Source organism: Panthera onca, chromosome E3 (assembly GCF_046562875.1).
Source record: "Panthera onca isolate mPanOnc1 chromosome E3, mPanOnc1 haplotype 2, whole genome shotgun sequence".
Taxonomy (NCBI): domain Eukaryota; kingdom Metazoa; phylum Chordata; class Mammalia; order Carnivora; family Felidae; genus Panthera; species Panthera onca.
In genome coordinates this window covers 23,168,663-23,191,272 of record NC_138354.1, presented here as the reverse complement: position 1 = coordinate 23,191,272, position 22,610 = coordinate 23,168,663, and the positions used below count along the sequence as shown (strand labels likewise).

Below are 22,610 nucleotides of genomic sequence, written 5' to 3'. Positions count from 1 at the left end.
TGAGTGGAAAGTCCGGAGATTTCCTATATATTCCCTGCCCCCACACATTCATAAGTTACTCCTGTTATCAATTCCCCCCCCCCCTGCACCTTTGTTACAACTGATGAACCTACCTGGACGCATCGTTGGCACCCAAGGTCCGCAGTTTACGTTAGGGTCCACTCATGAGCGGTACATTCTATGAGTTTGGACAAATGTATACATCCACCATTAGAATATAATACAAGGCATTTTCACTGTCCTCAGAATCCTCTGTGCTCTGCCTCTTCATCCCTCCCTCCCCTTTAATCCCTGGTAACCACCGATGTTTTTACTGTGTCCATGTTTTTGCCTTTTCCAGAATGTTATGTACAGTAAAACCTTGGTTTGTGAGCATAGTTTGTTCTGGAAACATGCTTGTAATCCAAAGCACTTGTAGATCAAAGTGAATTTCCCCATAAGAAATAATGGAAACTCAGATTATTTGTTCCACAACCTAAAAATATTCATATAAAAATAATCACAATGCTGTAATATAATACAAAATAATAGAGAAAATACAAAATATAAAGAAAAATAAACAAATTAACCCACACATACCTTTGAACACTTTCATGGCTGGTGTGAGGGAGAAGAGAGAGGAGGGTTACTGTGTAGGACGATTTTCATATCACTAAGAGAATCACTGCTATCTGTTGGCTCAATGGAATCTTTTTCATTTTGTGCAACTTTACAAAGGAACCTATCCAATGACCTGGAATGAAGCAAAGCATTCCTAAGCTTACTCTTGTATGAAAAAGCAAAGGACTGTCCATAGGTGCTTTGAAGTGACCAAAAACAGCAGTGTCCGTTGTGGGCACGTTCCAACGTTCCGAAACATCACTGATTTCTGCCTGAGACCGAGCATCCGAGCATGGGAGATGATCACCCACAATCCTGCAGTGAAAAAGAGAGAGAGAGAGAGAACCATTGGCTCAGTTGTGATCATGTGATGTTCAGCGTCACATACTACTTGAGTGCAAGACATCACTCGTTTATCAAGTTAAAATGTATTGGAAATGTTTGCTCATCCTGTGGAACACTCAGAGAACAAGTTACCCGCAATCCAAGGCTCTGCTGTAGTTGGGATCATTATAGAGTTTGTGGCCTTTTCAGATGGGTTTCTTTCAACTACTAATTTGCCTTTAGGGTTCTGCCATGTCTTTTCATGGCTTGACAGCTTCTTTCTTTTTAGCACTGAATAGTATTCTTTCGTCTGATGTAACACAGTTTATTTATCCATTTACCTACTGAAGGACATCTTGATTACTTCTGAATCTCGGCAGTTACGAATAAAGCTTATATAAACACACTTATGTGCAGGCTTTCGAGTGCATCTTGTCAATTTCTTATTAAAATACATCAAACTTACAGAAAAGCATACAAATCACAGGCTACACAGTGAACTCATCTATTTAACCTGTACACAGATCAAGAAACAGAACATGACCAGCAATGCCACAAGGTCGCTTGTGACACATTCTAAGAGTAACCTCTATCCTGACTTAACAACACCAGAAATTAGTTGTGCTGATTTTTGATATTTATAGAAATGGAATCATACTGTATGTTCTCTTCTACGTCTGGCTCTTTTTTCAATTAAAAAAATGCATTGATTGCATGAATTACCACAATTACTAATGTGGTAATTACCACTATTACTATTATATGAATAGTAACTCATGTAATTACTGGTAATTGCCCTTGACGGGCATTAGGTGTTTTTCCTACCAGTTTTTGGCTATCGTGGAGTGCTGTGAATATTCTCGCACTTATCTCTTGAGGACCGTATCTTTGTATTTCTGTTGGCTAGACCTGCTAGATCATAGGGATGTATGTATGTTCGGCTTCTGTGGATTTTGCTGAGTAATTTTCCAAACTGGTTGTACCAGCTTACATATGGCGCTGCTGGTGGTAGAGGGTAGTTTCTCACGCACTAAAGAAAATATGGAACTATGAAAGAGATAAAAACACAGATGTATTTGAAATATATAAAAAATGAAAAACTTTAGGAGGACAAAAGATACCATAAACAAACATCAGATTAGAAAAATATTGGCAAGACAGAAGACAACAAGGATTAACATATATACTACAAGCCGCTCCTACAAATTGGCAAGAAAAAGACAAACAACCAAAAATTATGCAAAGACTATATGAATAGAAACTCACAGAAGATCAACTGCAAACATGTGAAAATGTGCTCAAAATCATGAGCAGTCAGAGAAATGCAAAAATGCGATTTTTAAAAAGTAACACGTATATCACTTTATGCCCATAAATTTGCAAAAATTAAAAAGAAGGCGAAGTAATGGCAAAACGTTGATAATTGCCAAAGCTGGGTTGTGAGTATTTGGGGGTTCACTATATTATTCTATTTGTTTTCGAGATGTTTGAAAATGCCCGTAATAAAAAGACGTAAAAAGCCTAAACAAAGAAAAAAAAGAAGGCTAAGCCTATTACTGCCAGGGACCTGGGAACAAGCATACTCTCACATGGGGCTGGTGGAAATGGAAATCTTTTCGGACTTTTGTGAATGCAATCTAAAAACTATTTGGAATAAAAAATGCAGGGGCGCCTGGGTGGTTCAGTCTGTTGAGCATCTGACTTCAGCTGAGGTCACAATCTCTCATGATTCGTGGGTTCGAGCCCCACATGGGGCTCTGTGCTGACAGCTCAGAGCCTGGAGCCTGCTTTGGATTGTGTCTCCCTCTCTCTCTGCCCCTCCCCCACGCGCGCGCGCGCTCTCTCTCTTTTAATGTTTAACAAACATTAAAAAAATAAAAAAGTAAATAAAAGAATAAAAAATGCATGACCTCCTTGGCCTGGAAAACCCTCTCTGGGGGATCTTCCCCATGGAAATAAAGTATTTTTTTTAAGTTTATTTATTCCGAGAAAGAGACAGAGAATGAACAGGGGAGGGGCAGAGAAAGAGAGGGGGACAGAGGATCCGAAGTGGGTTCAATGCTCACAGCAGAGAGCTGGATGTGGGGCTTTAACTCATGAACTGTAAGATCATGATCTGAGCCAAAGTCAGACACTTAACTGACTGAGCCACCCAGGCGCCCCCAAGATAAAATATTTTGTATTAAAAAACACATCGAGACATATATCTTAAAAGGCTTATAATGGTAAAGGTGTAAGGATGTTTATTGCAGCATTGTGCTCTGTGCAAGCAAGTAGAAACAAAGCACGGACCCTCCAACTGAGAAACGGCTGACCTAATTATAGAACATCCACCCATTAGGGTGATATGCAGCCACTAAAAATAATAGAGTATATTTGTTAATTTGGAAAGATTTTTATGTTATATTAAGAATAGCAAGATACAGAAAACAGCATTATAGGAACCTATTTCTGTAAAACCATGTGTGTGTGTCTGTGTGTGTGTATGTAAATTATTTTATACAAGCATGGGTAGAACTACAGAATGCAATATATTGGTTTGTTGACAAAGATTCTATGATAGGCTGAAGCATGTCTATCTGTATATTATACTAACCAACGGGTAAAAGTGGCAAAAAGGAAAAAAATTTAAAAGCTTCTCCCCGCAAATCGTCTGTCTATTCTATTTATGAAAAGGTCAATGTATATATGTGAGGTGTGTATGCATTCATGTGCATATAAGTCCTTGCCCAAGCAAAGTAGCTGTTTATATACTATGCAGAGCAGTGTTAACTCCCATATTTCCATATGCTGTCAGTTCAGCCTGTAATATCTCAGCAAAATAGAAGTCCTCCCCTCATCCCCTGAGTATAAAAATAATCACCGGTAACAATATACATGACTTCTTGCTTCGCATATATGATCTTACTTAATCCGTTAACCAACTGGCAAGGAGAGTTTTATTGTTCCCATTCTATAGATGAGCAAAGTTTCAGAGAAGTTAAGAATTTGCCTGAGTTTACAAAGCAAGTAAGTGAAGAGGCAGTGATTGAAACCTATGTAGCTCTGAGTCCCAGAATGTAACCTCTGTGTTGTACTTTCCTCTATGTTTCCCTTGATGTGTTTTTCAGGGGGTTCACCTTGTCTGGATAAAGGAGTCACGGGGACAGCCGCGCCTGTTATGATCTGGGCAGAAGCAGGCCTCACTGCCCATCGCCCAGCTAGCTCCCAGGCAGACCACACCAGGGTTTGAGGTCAAAGCCCCCGCTGGGATTCCTCTGCCCAAACTTGGTTCCCCTATTTCCCCTGGGAAACTTGTGGCCCGAGATCTCCTCTGGGGACTCACTCATGCTCAGATAGCGTGCTCGGTTATTTCTCTATCTTCTCCCACCCTGGCACGAGTAACCCACGGCTTACAGCGGAGAGAGAGAGAGGCGAGTAAGCTCCCAGAATCGGATTTGGGAGGAACATTTCCCGAGTCCTGTCGGAGCCTTCCGTCTTTGCCTCACGAGAGGCCTCTGTCGGTAGCACTTCAAACTGCAGGTTTGTGATTCCATTTGTATGACCTGCTAAGAGGCACAGTAATCCGTGCTGTTGAAGTCAGGGGATTGGCTACCCACCAAGGGAGCGGAGGAAAATAGCTTGTGACAGCGAGGAACCTCGAGGTCTGCTTGAGGGAATCTGGTTATGTTGTGTTTCTCACTGTGGGTGCTGATTGTAGGGCATTTCTTTCTTTCTTTTCTTTTCTTTTTTTTTTTTTTTAATTTTTAATGTTTATTTATATTTGAGAGGGGGAGACAGAGAGAGGCAGAGAGAGGGGGAGACACAGAATCCGAAGCAGCTCCAGGCCCCAAGCTGTCAGCACAGAGCCCAACGCGGGGCTTGAACTCACGAACTGCTAGATCATGACATGAGCCAAAGTCCCACACTTAACCTACTGAGCCACCCAGGCACTTCTGTAGAATCTTCATGTATATTTCATCGGCGTGCTGGAGTGGTTCACGAGAGCCCATTGTTACATTTCCCAGAATTTTGTGAGCGCCAGTTCATCACGACCATCGTCAAAAATTGAATTACATAAACCCACAATTAAATACATTACATTTAAGGCAGATGTAATAAAGACTCAAAACTCATCACTTCCTAATGATTTTAGGAAGTGACTGTAATCACTTCTCTCTGCTCTTGCGATGCTTCACATCCATGGTCTCTGCACGATCCAAGTCCGATGTAATGGTTGCTCCTGCACCCTGGGTGACATGACATCAGCAGCTTGAAATCGGTCGTAGTGGCAGAATTTACACCATGGGAGCCAGCAGATGCTGCAAAGTGGGGCTTGATTTATCGTGTTGTTGATTGCCTAGCTTGAAGAAAGTGAAGGGAATGCTAATAATGCAGATTACATTTAAAAGTGCTTTGTGTCTGGGAATGCTATAAAAGAAGTCAGGGAGACATTCTTCCAGTCTTGGAAACCTGTGATCTGGTTTGGCAAAGACAGTGTTCACATCATGGAAGAATGAGTGAAGTTCCAAAATACGTCTTTACTGTGTTATTTTTCACTTCCCTGTTGTTAAGGTAAATTAAAAATATCAACCAATGTGCACTTCAGAACCGCATTTGGAAAGCTGGTTGTCAAAAGTTTACCAGGACCTGGCTGGTTATATTTCTGTAAAAGGTTAAAACCAAGCAGAGAAGTCGACCTACAGATCTGTGTGCCTTTATGGTAAAAGAGTGATGGGTCTCACATATAGTAGTTTTATTTCATTTTCTTCATAAAATATAAGAACATTGGAAAAGAAAAGTTAATTTTCCCCCAAACCAAACCTAGATGGAAGCCATGGGCTCACCCATCTTGGAAGCCTTTGGAAACGACTGTGAAGAGGCACCTGTTAGGTCCTTACCTTGGTGTGGGCTTCTCTTAGAGCTCACTGGTAAGTAGTTCTTGGACCACGTCCACGATAGTTCTTATAGTTAAGTGTTCATGTCCACTGGATGGATGACAAGAGGCTTGGTTTTAAGTGTTTCCGTCACCGTGAGAAAGGATGAAGGGGAATGCCGGCATGTAGGGGAATCCAAGACCCCTTTCCACCCACATCTTCCCCGTGAAAAGGTTTTGAAGTTCCAGCTTTGGCCTCATCACTTTGCCTTTGTTTTTTTCTCATTGGTGGCTTTGAATGGTTCTTCTGGTCTCCGTTGAGGCGGGTGTAGTGGTAAAAAGATCTGGAGCTGCTTCCTGGTGTGTACGTGTGTGTGTGTATGCATGTGAGTGTGTATATGGGTGTGTGTGTGTTTGAGTGTGTTTAAGTGTGTGCGCACGTGTGAGTGTGTGGTATATGCATGCATGTATGTGTATGTATGGGGTGTGTGTGTGTGTGTGCACGTGTGTGGTTTAGAAGAGTTTGTTTTTAGATGGATTCGAGTCATTTGCCTCTGGAGTCATCCTTCCTCATCATTAAAATCCGGAGCTTGAGGGGCACCTGTGTGGCTCAATCAGTTAAGTGACCCACTCTTGGTTTCTGCTCAGGTCTTGATCTCACAGTTTGTGAGTTCGAGTCCCACATTGGGCTCTGTACTGACAGCGTGGAGCCTGCTTGGGGTTCTCTCTCCCTCTCTCTCTGCCCCTCCCCCCGCTCGCTCACACGCGCGCTCTCTCTCTCTCAAAATAAATAAATAAATAAACGTAAAAAAAAAAAAGAAAAAAGAAAATCCTGAGCAGGAAGGTAAGGGTGGCTATAAAACCTACTTACAGCAGGGGGCAGCAGAGTGCAGCAGTTAAATATGTGGCATTGTACTGGCTTCAACCAATCTTTCCCATTCACTTGTGATTACACGCCTCTCTCAGCCAGAAAGTTTTTGAACACTCACCCTCAACTGTATGTAGAACTATTGATAAATTACATACATAATTCCCATCCTGAATAATAGATATATTTGTTAAAAACTATAACAAATTGAAATTAAAAATTGAGGAGATAGTGGGGCACCTGGGTGGCTCAGTTGGTCAAGCGTCTGAATCTGGCTCAGATCATGATCTGGCAGTTTGTGGGTTTGCACCCCACCTTGAGTTCTCTGCTGTCAGTGCAGAGCCTGCTTGGGACCCTTTGTGTCCCTCTCTCTCTCCCTCTTCCCCACTTGTGCTCTCTCTTTCCTTCTCTCTCAAAACTAAATAACATTAAAAAAAAAAAAACAAAAAACTGAGGAGGGGCACCTGGATGGCTCAGTCGGTTAAGCGCCTAATTTCGGGAGATCAGGTTATGATCTCCCAGGTTTGTGGGTTCCAGCCCCGTGTTGGGCTCTGTGCTGACAGCTCAGAGCCTGGAGCCTGCTTTAGATTCTGTGTCTCCCTCTCTCTCTCTCTCTCTGCCCCTCCCCTGCTCATGCTCTGTCTCTCAAAAATAAAGGTTAAAAAATCATTTAAAAAATAGAGGAAATGGTGACATTAACTTTAAAAAATGCATTGTTGAGGTGTGATCAACCATGAACTGCACATATTAAAAAAGTACACAATTTAATACCTTTTGACATGCGTTTACGCCTATAAAACCATCATGCAATCAAGATAGTGAACATATCCAGCATGCACAAAAGCTTCCTAGTACCCCTTTGTAATTGCTTCTTCCCACACTTCCTGCCCCACCCCCACCCCCACCAACCACCGAGCTGCTTTCTGTCACTATAGATTAGCTTGCATTTTGTGGAGTTTTATGGAAGTGGCATCAGATGAGATGTACCTTTTTGGGGGGAGGGGAGTCTGGCTCCTTTTACTCAGCATAATTATTTTGATATGATACCCATAGATAGTCATGGATGAAAAGCATTAGGGTTGACATATACTTTTAAAATCAGATTTTGTTAATAAAATGCTTTCTACTCTCAGACTGCAGAGCTTTGGCTTTATATTCTGGACGTTAGACTTTATTTTCTTTTACACTGAACTAAACAATTATTATAATTCAATTTTTGAATAGGGAATAAATTCACATGGTCTAAAACCTAACCAGATGAGGGGTGCCTGGCTGGCTCAGTTGGTGGAGTGTGTGCCTCCGGATCCTGGAGTTATGAGTTCAAGCTCCACATTGCGTATAGAGATTACTTGAAAAGAATAAATAAAAGGAGGAGACAAGATGGCAGAACAGCATGGAAGTTTTTTTGCATCTCGCATCCACGGAATACAGCCAGATCAACACTAAACCATCCTGCACACCTAGAAAACTGATCTGAGGATTAACACAACAATCTGCACAACCTGAACCACAGAACTCAGCAGGTACGCAGTGCTGTAAGGTGAACTGGGGGAGAGAGAAGCCTCAGAAAACAGGGAGCTGTTTTAACATGCAGAGAGAGGATGGAGACGGAGGGTGGGGGGAGAGTGTGGGAAAAGCACCCCCACCCAAAGCAGCTGGAGAGAAAGAAGAAAAGTTGAAACAGCTGCAGGGACTGAACTAAAAAGGTAGAAAGGAGAAAGGAGAGGGTTTAAGTTCCGTTAAGACTCTATAAACAGGGGAGTGCAGAGTCTGAAACGCCTCAGATCAATACCTGGTGGTGCTCTGGTGGGAAGGGTGAATCCCCAGGGGCAGAGTAGAGTCTGGGGGTCTTTGGGCCACATGGGGAGAAGCGGTTCCCCTGCTGAGAGGACACCTGGTAGAGGTTGTGTGGGTCCCCCAAAGGCAAGGCCCCAGCAGACCCTGGAGAACAACCACATTCGCTGGTGCTGGAACAAGGATGTTGAGGACGAAGCCTGGTGCCAGACCCGTGTTGTGATTTTCCATAATTCCTAAACCGCTGCTGCTACACGATTGCGTAAACTTTCTCTGGGGTGGGCTGGCACCCGGCCGCAGTCTCTGGGCCTCGGCAGCAGCACGCCTTCCTGTAAACGTTCCTGGGTGCAGCTGGCACCTGGCCATTGCTTGGTGAGACCCTCCACAGAGGGGCAGAACGGGTCAAAGCCACAGTTCCTCAGAAGTGAGGGGTCGGGAAACACAGCTGCATCTGAGATAAAACTCAGGAGGGAGATTCCGCCTGGGGCTTGGTCACAGACGGTATAAAAGCGGGGAGTGGGAAGCCGAAAACAAAGGACGGGTGTGCGATTGCTGATCGGGGAGAACAGAGTTCTGATACTGGAGACTGGGTGGCTGGGTGACACCATTTTCACCACTCCCGTGCGTGCGCATATGCACCTACAGGTGCTCCAACCATCCACCCCAGTAAGCTAAGCAGCGCCATCTAGTGGAGAACAGAGCCATTACACTAAGCCCCGCCAACTGGGCCAACCTCGCTCTTCAGGAACACAAGTCTCTCCACCTGCTTAGACTATGGACTGTAGAGCGCTTCACAGTTTGACTTCTAGGGAAAATGAAGTAATTTCAATCGTATTTCACTCTGTTTTCTGGTCCATCTATTAAATTTTCTTTTTTTCCTTTTTCTCTTTTTCATTTCTTTTTCTTGAATACAGAAATTTTTACTTTCAATTTTTATAAAAAATATTTTTCTTTAATTTTTTTCTACTATATTTTTTATGCTTGTGTAAATTTTTTCCAAATCCTATTTTACTTCCATCATTTCATTATATTCTATTTCAGTGTATTCATTTATTCAAATTTTCAAACAATTTCCTTTTTTTTCTTCTTTCCCCTTTTTTCTCTAATCTATCAAGCCCCTTTCAACACCCAGACCAAAACACACCTAGGATCTAGCATCATTTATTTGATTTTTTTTTGTGTTTTTAATTTTTAAATTTTAATATATTTTTTAATTTTAATTTTTTTACCTCATTAATTCCTTTTCTCACTTGAAAATGATGAAATGAAGGAATTCATCCAAAAGGAAGAGCAGGAAGAAACGACAGCCAGGGACTTGACCAACACAGATACAAGCAAGATGTCTAAATCAGAATTTAGAATCATGATAATAAGAATACAGTTGGAGTAAAAAATAGATTATAATCCCTTCCTGCGGAGATAAAAGAAACAAAAGCTAGTCAGGATGAAATACAAAATGTTATCAACGGAGCTACAATCTCGAATGGATGCCATGGCAGCTAGGATGGGTGAGGCAGATCAGTGATACAGAGGACAAACTTACAGAGAATAATGAAGCAGAAAAAAATAGGGAGACTAAGGCAAAAGAGCACAGTTTAAGAATTAGAGAAATCAGTGACTCATTAAAAAGGAACAGCATCAGAATCATAGGGGTCCCAGAAGATGAAGAGAGAGAAAAAGGGGTAGAGGGCTATGTGAGCAAACCATAGCGGAGAACTTTCCTAACCTGGGGAAAGACACAGACATCAAAATCCAGGAAGCACAAAGGACCCCCATTAGATTCAGCAAAAACCGACCATCAACAAGGCATATCATAGTCAAATTCACAAAGTACTCAGACAAGGCAAGAATCATGAAAGCAGTGAGGGAAAAAAAGTCCTTAACCAACAAGGGAAGACAGATCAGGTTTGCAGCAGACCTCTTCACAGAAACTTGGCAGGCCAGAAAGGAGTGGCAGGATATATTCAATGTGCTGAATGCAGCCAAGAATTCTTTATCCAGCAAGGCTGTCATTCAAAAGAGAAGGAGACATAAACAGTTTCCCAGACAAACAAAAATGAAAGGAGTTTGTGACCACTAAACCAGTCTTGCAAGAAATTTTAAGGGGGACTCTCTGAGGGGAGAAAAGATGAAAAAAAAACCCAAATAAATAAAGACCTAAAGCAACAAAGACTAGAAAGGCCCAGAGAACACCACCAGAAACTTCAAGTCTACAAGCAACATAATGGCAATAAATTCATATCTTTCAGTACTCCCTTGAAATGTCAATGGACTCAATGCTCCAATCAAAAGACATAGGGCAACAGAATGGATAAGAAAACAAGATCCATCTATGTGCTGTTTACAAGAGACCCACCTTAAACCTAAACGCACCTTCAGTTTGAAAGGAAGGGGATGGAGAACCATCTATCAGGCTAATGGTCAACAAAAGAGAGCCAGAGTAGGCATAATTATATCAGACAATCTAGAATTTAAAATAAAGACTGTATCAAGAGATGCAGAAGGGCATTATATCATAATCAAGGGGTCTATCCACCAAGAAGACCTAACAACTGTAAACATTTATGTGCCAAATGTGAGAGCACCCAAATATATAAATTGATTAATCACAACATAAAGAAACTCATTGGTAATAATACCAGAGTAGTGGGGGACTTCAACACCCCACTTACAACAATGGACAGATCATCTAATCAGAAAATCAACAAGGAAACAATGGCTTTGAATGACACACTGGACCAGATGGACTTAACAGATCATCCAAAAGCAGAGGAATATACATTCTTCTCCAATGCACATGGAACGTTCTCCAGAATAGACCACATACTGGGACACAAATCAGCCCTCAACAAGTACAAAAAGATTGAGATCATACTGTGCATATTTTCAGACCACAACGCTATGAAACTCGAAATCAACCACAAGAGAAAATTTGGAAAGGTAACAGAGACTAAAGAACATCCTACTAAAGAATGAATGGGCTAACCAAGCAGTTAGAGAGGAAATTAAAAAGTACATGGAAACCAATGAAAATGATAACACCACAACCCAAAACCTCTGGGACACAGCAAAGGCGGTCATAAGAGGAAAGCATATGGCAATCCAGGCCTTCCTAAAGAAGGAAGAGAGATTTCAGATACACAACCTAACCTTACACCTTAAAGAGCTGGAAAAAGAACAGTAAATAAAACCCCAAACCAGCAGAAGACAGGAAATAATAAAGATTAGAGCAGAAATTAATGCTCTTGAAACAACAACAACAACAACAACCCAGTAGAACAGATCAACGAAACCAGAAGCTGGTTCTTTGAAAGAATTAAGAAAATTGATAAGCCACTAGCCAGTTGGATCAAAAAGAAAAAGGAAAGGACCCAAATAAATAAAATCAAGAATGAAACAGGAGAGATCGCAACCAACACAGCAGAAACAAAAACAATAATAAGAGAATATTATGAGCAAATATATGCCAATAAAACGGGCAATCTGGAAGAAACGGACAAATTCCTAGAAACATATATACTACCAAAACTGAAGCAGGAAGAAATAGAAAATTTGAACAGACCCATAACCAGTATATAAATCAAATTAGTAACTAAAAAACTCCCAAAAAACAAGAGTCCAGGGCCAGATGGCTTTCCAGGGTAATTCTACCAAACATTTAAGGAAGAGTTAACACCTATTCTCTTGAAGCTGTTCCAAAACATAGAAATGGAAGGAAAACTTCCAAACTCTTTTTATGAAGCCAGCATTACCTTGATTCCAAAACCAGACATTGACCCCACTAAAAAGGAGAACTATAGACCAATTTCCCTGATGAACATGGATGCAAAAGTCCTCAATAAGATATTAGCCAACTGGATCCAATAATACATTAAAAAAAATATTCACTACAACCAAGTGGGATTTATACCTGGGATGCAGGGCTGGTTCAATATCTGCAAAACAATTAACGTGATTCATCACATCAATAAAAGAAAGGACAAGAGCCATATGATCCTCTCAATAGATGCAGAGAAAGCATTTGACAAAATACAGCATCCTTTCTTGATAAAACCTTCAAGAAAGTACGGATAGAAGGATGACACCTCTAGATCATAAAAGCCATATATGAAAGACCCAACACTAATATCATCCTCATTGGGGAAAAACTGAGAGCTTTCCCCCTAAGGTCAGGAACAAGACAGGGATATCCACTCTGGCCACTGTTATTCAACATAGTATTGGAAGTCTTAGCCTCAGCAATCAGACAACACAAAGAAATACAAGGCATCCAAAATGGCCAGGAGAAGGTCAAACTTTCACTCTTCGCATTTGACATGATACTCTATGTGGAAAACCCAAAAGATTCTACCAAAAAAACCTGCTAGAACTGATTCATGAATTCAGCAAAGTCGCAGAATATGAAATCAATGCACAGAAATCGGTTGCATTCCTATACACCAACAATGAAGCAACAGAAAGAGAAATCAAGGAATCGATCCCATTTACAGTTGTACCAAAAACCATAAAATACCTAGGAAGACATCTAACCAAAGAGGTGAAAAATCTATACACTGAAAACTATAGAAAGCTTATGAAAGAAATTGAAGAAGACACAAAAAAATGGAAAAAGATTCCATGCTTCTGGATAGGAAGAACAAATATTGTTAAAATGTCAATACTACCCAAAGCAATCTACATATTCAATGCAATCACTATCAAAATAGTAGCAAAATTCTTCACAGAGCTAGAACAAACAATCCTACAATTTATATGGAACCAGAAAAGACCCCGAATGGCCAAAGTAATCTTGAAAAAGAAAACCAAAGCAGGAGGCATCGCAATCCCAGACTTCAAGCTGTACTACAAAGCTGTAATCATCAAGACAGTATGGTACTGGCACAAGAACAGACGCTCAGATCAATGGAACAGAATAGAGAACCCAGAAATGGACCCACAAACAGATGGCCAACTAATCTTTGACAAAGCAGGAAAGAATATCTAGTGGAATAAAGACAGTCTCTTCAGCAAGTGGTGCTGGGAAAACTGGATGGCGACATGCAGAAATGAACCTGGACCAGTTTCTTACACTAGACACCAAAATAAACTCAACATGGATGAAAGACCTAAATGTAAGACAGGAAGCCATCACAATCCTAGAGGAGAAAGCAGGCAAAAACCTCTTTGGTCTTGGCCACAGAAACTTCTTACTGAACATGTCTGAGCATCCAGATGGCCAATAGACACATGAAAAAATGCTTGACATCACTCATCATCTGGGAAATACAAATCAAAACCACAATGGGATACCACCTCACACCTGTCACAATGGTTAACACAAACAATTCAGGCAACAACAGATGTTGGCAAGGTTGCGGAGAAAGTGGATCTCTTTTGCACTGCTATTGAGAATGCAAACTGGTGCAGCCACTCTGGAAAAACAGTATGGAGGTTTCTCAAAAAATTAAAAATAGAACTACTTTACGACCCAACAATTGCACTACTAGGCATTTATCCATGGGATACAGGTGTGCTGTTTCAAAGGGGCACATGCATCCAATGTTTATAGCAACACTATCAACAATAGCCAAAGTATGGAAAGAGCCCAAATGTCCATTGATGGATGAATGGATAAAGAAGATGTGGTATATATATACAATGGAGTATTGCTTGGCAATCAAAAAGAAAGAAATGTTGCCATTTGGAACTACGTGAATGGAACTAGAGGGTATTATGCTAAGTGAAATTAGTCAGAGAAAGACAAACATCATATGACTTCACTCATATGAGGAATTTAAGACACAGAATAGATTAACATAAGGGAAGGGAAGCAAAAATAATATAAAAACAGGGAGGAGACAAAACATAAGAGGCTCGTAAATATAGAGGACAAACAGAGGGTTGCTGGAGAGGTTGTGGGGGGGCGGATTGGGTAAATGGGTAAGGGGCATTAAGGAATCTACTCCTGAAATCATTGTGCACTATATGCTAACTAACTTGAATGTAAATTTAAAAACAAAAATAAATAAGTAAAAAAGAGTCAATAAAATTAGGGGCGCCTGAGTGGCTCAGTCGGTTAAGAGTCTAACTCTTGGTTTCAGCTCAGGTTATGATCTCGTCGTCCATGGATTTGAGCCCTGTGTCAGGCTCCATGCTGACAGTGTGGGGCCTGCTTGGGGTTCTTTCTCCCTCTCTCTCTGCCACTCACCTGCTTGTGTTTTCTTTCTCTCTCAAAATAAATAAATAAACTTTAAAAATAAATAAATAAATAAATACACTATTTTAAAAAAAAAACCCCAAACCTAACCAGATGAAAAAGTATAAAGTGAAATTCCCCCTTCACCTGCTGTGACCCACCCACCCAAGTTGTACTGTGCCCTCCCACCTTCCGGGCAACTACTTCTATTGGTTTCTTAGGTATCTTCAAGGTGTATTTATGCAAATATGAATACATATCTGTACATATTTTTTTGTGTTCTCTCAACTTATTACAGAAAAGATAGCATGTTTTTTCACACTGATACACCCTGTGCTGTGCTTTACTTTTTTCATTTGATATATCTTGGCAACCTGTCCATATCACTTTGTAGGAAGTGTTCCTTTTTTTTAATTTTTAAATTTTTTTTTATAGCTTCACTGTGTCTCATGGCTTGGTACTTTATTTAACCCGATGGACACTTGGGTGGTTTCCAGGGTTTTGCTGGAAAAAAACGCTGCATCAAATAACCTTACCTCCATGCCATTTTACAAGCGCCCAAGTGTCTCTGTAACATGAATTCTTAGGAGATGAACTGCTGGGCCAGGGTATACACATTTATAATGTTGATAGATGGTGCCCGTGTGACCTCTGCAGGGGTTAGGCCACTTAACACACCCTCTCGTAATGGATGAGTATGCCTATTTCTCTACAGTCTCCACAGTGTTTACCCAACTTTTGGATTTTTTCCAATCTCAAAAATAAAAAATGGTATCTGCGTGTAGTTTTAAGTGGCATTTGTCTTCATAAGACTACAGTTCAATTGGATCCTTAGTTTTTAAAAGTCTTGCTAATCGTGAGGATTTCATAACATCATTACCTAGTATCTCAAGGCCTGAAACATGCAAACCGCCTGGCTTCTGTAGTTTTCTTGAGCTTTCCATGAGAACGGAGATGTTTACAAGTGTTTAGATTTTGACCCACTGCTTGTATCAGACCTGTGTTTTAACTGTTTTGACTCCAATTACGTACCCAGAAATGAGGGAAACTAATAGTTTGAATTCTGTTGTCAGTAGACGAGGTAGAGCATCCGTCAAAGGGTGTACAGCGATTTTTCTTTCATGATCTCATTATCTGACATAAGTTATTCAGTTAGATGTATTGGTTACCATGCAAGTTTGTAGCTACAAAGCCACATATACTGTGTTTCGTCGTTAATGGATAACTTTCCCTGCACTTGCTTTTTGAAGTACATATTGACTTAAGAACTCAATTTCTTGCCTACAAGTGGTCTATTGTCCTGGATGAGAGTGTCTGTTTGCCTTAACTCTTACCACGTAAGAACTACACGGTAGGATGAGACAGTATGCTAAATTCTTTGCTTCATGCCTTCCAGTGCCAAGGGAGGAATTGCTAGTTTATCTGCATGAGGCCAACTGGCCATGTATGTCTGCTGTGGCCTCTTCTGATTTAGGGAGAGCAAAGTTGGCATGGAAAATGCTTTGGGGATGCATGCCTCACCTGTAATTCCTACTTTGGAATAGCTCTTAGAGTCCCCGCCAAAGGTGTGGACCTAGGAAGTCATGTTTGCTTCAAAGTGACCAAGACTCCTTGGCCTCAGAGTGGACCAGGCATGGATGCCTGACCCCAGCGATGTCAATAGATCTATTCACCTTAAAATCTGAATTGATGGAAGGAGAGTTTGGGAAGCCCTGGAACTATGAGATACCGTGAGATCCAGGCCAGAGCTGGTGCCGTGGAACACACAGTCAACGGCAAGTCTAAATTAGGGAGTAGACAGGCACCGGGAGCCTTTTAGAGGATGCTCACCTGCAGAAGGAGAGAGGAATACCCAGAAAGAGAAAAGCAGAGGTGGAGGGTGGTCTGCCCCCAGAGGGAGCCAGGTAGCTGCCTACTCTCTGTTTCCATGAGATTCCTCTGATCCTGACACTAATACCACTTTTCTTTACTTATTTAATGCCATTCCACAAATCCTGAGCACTTGGATTATAAATATATGGGCCGCTTATACATTGGTGACGGAAGCATAAAATCATATACATAAGTGCAGGGAATACGGTCTACTGAAACACAGGCTGTATCTCCTCGGGTTAAATATTCACATGTTCTGTGACGGAGTGGTTTCACTCTTTCCGCACCAGGAAAAACTCCTGAACAATGGACAGAGTGGTTCGTATCAGCATTGCTTTCCAGACCCGAAATCCGGATGCCCCTCGGGGGGGAGAGCGGATGAATCAACTGTGCTATAATCACACCGTGAGTACTGTCAGCAGCCCACACCATGAATTTCAAGGACCTGCCCCGACACGCCCGAACGTCAGTGGCGTGACATGAAGTGAAAAAGCACAAGGCTGGGACCGTGTTTGTTTCGTTCTCGGCTCTGACCCTCTCGTCCGGGACTGGCCTGCGCAGTAACTATTGCTCACGTGAACCAGTAGGAGGAACAGAGCTTGTGTGGGGGAATTGTTGATTAAACCCCGGAGACACAGTGGCCTCTTCTCCCTGCCCTCTCATTGGCCCCACCCACTTGTTCCTTTCCTTCCTGCTCCTCACCTCCTTCCTCCCCACCTCCCCATAGGAGATGACCCAGCACTAGTTTTTAGATTTGCTGTAATTTTTCACTGACTCTAGACCCTTGGACTCTGATTTAAATAGCCTGAGGTTGGGCCCCTGGCATCTGGCATTAAAAAAAAATACCAGGTGATTCCAATGTGTGGCCAGGTCACACGTTTCCTTTCCTGGGGGTGTCGCTGTGTTGTTGTTTGTTTGTTTTTATATGAGCATGTGTTGAAACCTCAGCAAATGAGAACTAAGGGGAAGTCTGCTGGGAAAGGCTTCTGAGACAGATTCCTTTCTCTTACGAGGCACCCCCATGTATATATACATATATGTGTCTAAGCAACTCTGGGTGATTCATGCGAAGGAGGGGGCAACACTGGTTGCCGCTAGGAATGATTGCAAGACAGGGGCTATCAGGAGAAGCCTCACTATTGTCCAGGAATGCCAGTGTTGCCCCAGTTGCCTCCAACCCTTGGGGTGCCCGAAGACTATGGGGTTCAGTGGACAGACGGGGAGAATGGCCTCAGCCTAGCTCCGAGCCACACCTCCCGGCTGGGTTCCATACAGCCTGAGCTTAGAGGTGCAGGAAGTTGCCCCCCGCTCTGGGGACACCACGTCCTGTATCTGCCTGTCGACTGAAGACATCATCTACCCTCTCCATTGTCTCTCTTTCTCCTCCAGTCGTACCTCCCCCTTGCCCTGCTCACTTCTCTGTTCCATAAGTTTCCTGTCTTAGCCCCGTTCCCCGGAGGCAGAACCAGAGACCGGGATTCCTGTTTGTGTGATTCGTTAAGAAAGTGAGGGAAGCAGAATAGGGCAGAGAATAAAAGTCAAGACAAGACTATGGTCTCAGCTGGGGCGCCTGGGCAGCTCAGTAGGTTAAGTGTCCGACTTTGACTCAGGTCATGATCTTGTGGTCAGTGTGTTCGAGTCCTGTGTAGGGCTCTGTGCTGACAGCTCAGAGCCTGGAGCCTGCTTTGGTTTCTGTGTCTCCCTCTCTCTGCCCCTCCCCTGCTCGTGCTCTGTCTCTCTCTCTCAAAAATAAACATTAAAAAAAAAAAAAAAAGGACAATGTGGTCTCAGCTGAAGGCCAGCTTCTTTCTGATCCTACAAAAAAAAAAAAAAAAAAAAAAAAAAAAAAGCAGCTCTGGAGCACAAATTCAGCACAAAGCAAATTCCACCTTGAGGCAAAGGGGTGGTGGGGCTGTGTGCCAATGGCTGAACTTGGCCTCTGGAGTGTGTGTGTATAACCTCTCAGGAGGCATGCCTTTTTTCTGAGTAAGGGCAGTTTTCAGGAAAGGGGGCATCATGAGTTATGAGCTGGTACTCACAGTAGCTGGGGACAGGTTAAGGCCATCTGAGTAGGACACAAAGAGAAATCTGTGTGGTTCTCCCTTCACAGATGCAAAAAGGCAGATAGGGAGGGGTGTGTGTGTGAGCGTGTGTGTGAAATTGAGAGAGACAGAGAGACAGAATCTTTTCCCAGTCTGAGAGGCTGAGGGGAAGGACATTCTCTTAAATTCTTTTTTTTTTAAGTTTATTTATTTTGAGACAGAGAGCGAGAGAGCAGTAAGAGCGAGGGAAGGGCAGAGAGAGAGGGAGAAGGAGAATCCCGAGCAGGTTCCTCACTGTCAGCACACAGAGTCCGACAAGGGGATCGATTTCACAAACAGTGAGATCATGACCTGAGCTGAAGTCTAGAGCCTGACACTTAATCAACTGAGCCACCCAGGTGCTCCAATTCTTTTTTTTTAATAGCAACTTTACTGGGGTATTAATTCACATACTATATAATCTATCCATGTGAAGTATACTATTGAGTGTTTTTTAGTTTATTCAGAGTTGTGAGACCATCACTGCCATCAGTTTTAAAACTTTTCATCACCCACCCCAACAAGATGTCCTCTCCCTTCTATCGGTCACTCCCCATCTCCCACTAGCCTCTCCCCCTTTGACAGCCCAGCACACCGCCCCCCCCACCATGGAACCACCAATCTACTTTCTCTATGGATTTGCCTATTCTTAATGTTACATATAAATGGAATCACACAGCACGTGGTCCTTTGCGTTTAGCTTTTCTCACTTAGCTTGTTTCCAACGTTCATCCATGTTATAGCATGTACTGATACTTCCTTTCTTTTCATTGCTGAGTTGTAAACCATTGTGTGGATACACCATGTTTTATCCATTCATCAGCTGTTTCCCTCTTTTGGTTTTCTGTGAATATAGATTTTCATTTCTATATACCCAAGAGAGACATTGCTGTCTCAGCCAGATTACTCTTACACCATCCTGTAATGACTCCTGATGTCAAGCTCTCCAGCATTGTACTACATCATACCCCTTCCCAAACTCGATTCTTCAGCCTTCTCGCCCGAAAACCAGTGTGGCTTTAGTTCTGAGATTCCCTCCCCAGATGGACAAACTTGTCCCAAGGGTCTGCCAGAATGATGGCTTGGTACTGGTGAGTTAAAGCCAGTTCTTCCCATTGCCATCCACTCCAGACAATATGCCCCACTGGGTTCTTGTTTATGCTAGTCATTGTGCCCAATTCTCCTTTTCCTGGAGAGCTCTGAAGAGAAAGCACATTGGTCTTTTAGTGAAGCAGACCTGTGGAGAATGCAGAATTATAATCTAGAGCGGATTAGCAAACAATGGCCTTGTGGGTCAAACCCAGACAGCTGCCGGTTTCTGTATGGCCCACAAGCTAAGAATCGTTTTCACATTTTTGGTTTTTTTTTTTTTTGTTTGTTTTATTAAAAAAATTTTAATGTTTATGTATTTTTGAGAGAGACAGTATGAGCAGGGGAGGTGCAGGGGAAAGAGAGGGAGACAGAGGCTCCAAAGCAGGCTCTGCGCTGACAGCAGAGAGCCTGATGTGGGGCTCAAACTCACAAACCACGAGATCATGCCCTGAACTGGAGTCGGATGTCCAAGGGACTGAGCCACCCAGGTGCCTGGTTTTCACATTTTTAGATGGCTGGAAAGAAAAGAATAATGCTTTGTGCCTCAAGGAAATTATATGAGTTTCAAATTTAGTGTCCATAAGTGAAGTTTTATTAGAACACAGACAGGTCTAGGGTGCCTGGTTGGCTCAGTCAGTTAAGTGTCTGACTTCAGCACAGGTCACGATCCTGAGGTTTGTGAGTTCAAGCCTCACATCAGACACTGTGCTGACAGCTCAGAGCCTGGAGCCTGCTTCAGATTCTGTGTCTCCCTCCCTCTCTCTCTCTGCCCCTCCCCTGCTAATGCTCTGTCTCTCTCTCAAAAATGAATAAACATTAAAAAAAATTTTTTTTTAAAGAACACAGGTCTCTTTGCTCAAGTAAAGTCTATGGCTGCTTTTGCCCTACAATTCTGCAGATGAAATTCTCCCCAGAGCATCTCTCCTTTAATTGTATTTTTTTAAGATTTTATTTTTTAAGTAATCTCTATACCCAACGTGGGGCTCAAACTCACAACCCCAAGATCAAGAGTCACATGCTCCACCAACTGAGCCAGCCGGGCACCCCACCATCTCCCCTTTAAGTGCTCCCCCTCAAAAGATGTTGCCAGGTATACGGTGAAGTTGATTTAAACTCTACTCATGTGCATGAAGCACAAACGGGTCCTAGCATATAGTGTTTTCCTCTAGGCTTGTGATGATAGTGTGTGGATGGGAGTTGTTAATTACTCTCTGGCCTAACTTACTTTAGGGGAGCGCTGACTCAGAGATTAAGGCTGGAGAAGCTCTTTCCAAGATCAACATCCTACACTGGCCTGAGGTGGTTATTGCAGATCCCAGGGACTCTCGGCCCCTCCTGGGTTCAGGACCTAACCCGAACTACACTCACAGCCTCACTCACAGCTGTGGACAGGAGTGGTTGCTGGGCTTCATTAGGGAGCAGTGTGGTTTCCCGAACGCTTCAGTCCTTGGGGGACATCTGGAAGGGAATCAGGCCTTCCTTATGCCAGTTGTTCAGTCCTTGGGGTATCTGAAAGAGAAGTAAGCACTTCTTAGATCAATATTTTCAAGGCCCAGCTGATCCAAGCCTCTGCACGGAGGCTTTGACTAGAGATTCACTATTTTTCCAGCTTCTCTCTCTCCAGGGTGGCTATGAACTTGAACCCTTGTAATAAATGGCTTATATATTTTTTCCTCTTGGAAATTTGTGTAAATGTGTGATTATGATGCGGGAAGATGGGATAATGATAGATTTAAACCTGGACACCTGTGGTGCCCATTCATTTACAGCTGAGTTTCTCAACCTTTTGTTCATTACTGCCCTCACTTAAGGAGCATTTTTAGACTATTTTTCCTAATCGTGAAATTTTAACGCTATGAAATTTTTATACCACAGAGACACTATATATCTATTTATGCACTATATGTACATTTGTGTTTTATACATAAAAAGAATAGGATTTTTTGCCCCTTTGGGGGGATATGTGCCCTGCCGAGGACACATGATTTACAAATAGTTCATAACCACCCCCCTGGCAGCCTCCATCGTGTAAAAGCGGGAAGCAGGCAGTCTAGCAGGTGCTTTTAGGAGTGTGAGCTTATCATGTACACTGTGTTTCACAAAGTGCTTGGCTCATGGTGAGTACTAGAAAAAAGAGAGCCTTTGTTGTTGTTACCATGATTATTACATTAAGCTTGGTCACGGTGATGTTTGTAACCTCCTCACTGGACTGTGGATTCCCATGGTGTTTGAGGGCTGGCCCGAGGTCCAAGGCCTTCCAGCCTGGAACTTCTACCAGGGGCACCACGGGATACATAAGGACGTGAACCAAGCCAGGTGGGGACTGTGCCCAGTGGACAGGCTGAGATGCCCCAATTACACATAGGACCTGTGCTTTAGGTACAGCCAAGGTTAGGGGGTCTAGTGGCTTCTTAAATTTCTGATTTCTCAGAAGCTGGGAACTGGATTTCTGGTTAAATCTCCTGATTTTTAAGCAGTGACTCCATTAAGCATCAACAATTACGCTGTGTCGACAGAACAGAAGAGGTGCAACGCAGTCACACTGTCTTGTCCAGGGTTAACCGCATAGCTGAGGCCCCCATCCAGGCCTTCCACATCCAGTGATCTTCCCACTCAAACCAGCTCCCCTCATCCGCTCACGACCCTTCCCACTCCACTCTTCTTCGGGGGTCCTTCAACGTCTCTTCTGCCCGGCCCTCCTGCCCAGGGAAGGGGCCCCTAGCTGGGACTGGGACAAATGGGTCCAGCTCCCCTCCCCACCCCCCGGCCCCCTTCCCAGAAGGATGTGGATTCTGTCTGTGGATGATAAGGTCGGAACCCCCAGCCTTACTCACCGGGAGCCGTGAGTGGGGGCCCTGCCCGGGGGACTCGCGTCGCGTGTCCCGCGGCGTGAGAACGCAGAGCTGGCCTGGCGGGCGTGGGAGAGGCGGGGCCCTGGCAACCTCACCA

The 22,610-nt window shown here is 42.9% G+C and overlaps 1 long non-coding RNA gene across 2 annotated transcripts; it reads right to left on the bottom strand.

Annotated features, from left to right (window-relative positions):
- Nucleotides 1-1,841: 1,841 nt before the first annotated feature.
- Nucleotides 1,842-22,610, bottom strand: LOC132689229 (uncharacterized). Of its 2 annotated transcripts, none has more exons than XR_009614921.3 (3): nt 22,496-22,610; nt 20,887-21,170; nt 1,842-1,971 (listed from the first exon to the last, which is right to left on the bottom strand). It is a non-coding gene; the product is annotated as an uncharacterized LOC132689229 (long non-coding RNA). The 2 variants fall into 2 exon arrangements; XR_009614922.3 differs by lacking the exon at nt 1,842-1,971 and adding an exon at nt 19,989-20,176.